We start from the raw sequence: 1,252 nt of genomic DNA, 5'->3' as shown, positions 1-1,252 counted from the left end.
ATTAAATAATAAATTAAAATAATACAATATATATGATAATTATTAATTGAAATAAAATATAAAAAGAATATTTACTTATTTATTTCTTTATTTTTGTGAATACGCGGATATGCGGATACCTACACAAAATCTGCAGTCCGATCTTATTAGTGTGTGAATTCGAGCTGATCTGATCCAATAGCCTTGTGGATCGGATCCATATCCGCTCGAATCGGATTTAGATAAATATTGCGGATATGCAGATCGAATTCAATCCATGAAGATCCCTATTTTAGTTTTTTTCTTTACTTTCTTCCTTTTTTTTTTTCTTTGAAAAAAAAAATCTGAAGTCTTCCTTAAAGAGCTGGATGATGATCGAAGATGTTGTTAGAGAAGTGTGATTGTTGGAGAGTGGGGCAGCAAAGAAACACCGCATCCACATGGCACCACCGCCAAGTTGTACCTTTGAGGTTGCCATTTGAAAGCTAAATAATCAGCAATGGAATGAAAGATCAAAATGGATTTGTGTCGGCAAGGCATGGTGCATTATTATCCCAGAAGAAGGATGATGGGTGTACGAGTTAGGTTGACAATCTATACTTTATTTGTGGGTATTCAGTTTGGACTAATCTATTTGAATAGAGTTGTTCATTTAATTTGGTGTAGGTAGGATAAGGTGGGATGCGAGTTTACTTGTGGGTAGGATAGAGTAGGGTCGGATAAAGTAGGGTTTAGAATTTTAGAGTGCGGATAGGGTTAAGGTAGTGTCCAAATCCTACTCTACTCTATTCACTGTCCGTCTTAGTGAGAGCACATCACTATGAAATATAAAGTATTTTTTAGATAAATTATAATGAGAATATTTTTTGTTTTAATAAATAATAATACATATTATTTTTAAATTTATTTTAAGAATACATGTTAAAAATAAAGTTAGAGTTTAGACATATTGACACGTGATAGTCTTTAGATGTATTTAAACGTGTTCGAAAAAAACTTTTTTTTTATTAAGATACAGTTGGACATAACAAATACGTGTGTTGAACGAGTGCTTTATCTAAAATATATTCGACACGTAAACACAACAATTCAACAAAATGTCTATATTTTATAGGCACACCATGATGTCATGAAAAAACAGTTATGGACATGTTCATATCCACTCTATTAGGGTTGGGTTAGGATTATAGATAACTTATCCAAAATAAGGCAAAAGACTAAAATCACAATTAGGTTTTTGAATATTTTGACATGGAACTAATTTGTTTTTTAG

The sequence above is a fragment of the Arachis ipaensis genome, chromosome B05 (genome assembly GCF_000816755.2).
Source record: "Arachis ipaensis cultivar K30076 chromosome B05, Araip1.1, whole genome shotgun sequence".
NCBI classification, from domain to species: domain Eukaryota; kingdom Viridiplantae; phylum Streptophyta; class Magnoliopsida; order Fabales; family Fabaceae; genus Arachis; species Arachis ipaensis.
The sequence above is the reverse complement of the archived record's forward strand: the minus strand, read 5'-3'. Positions refer to the sequence as shown.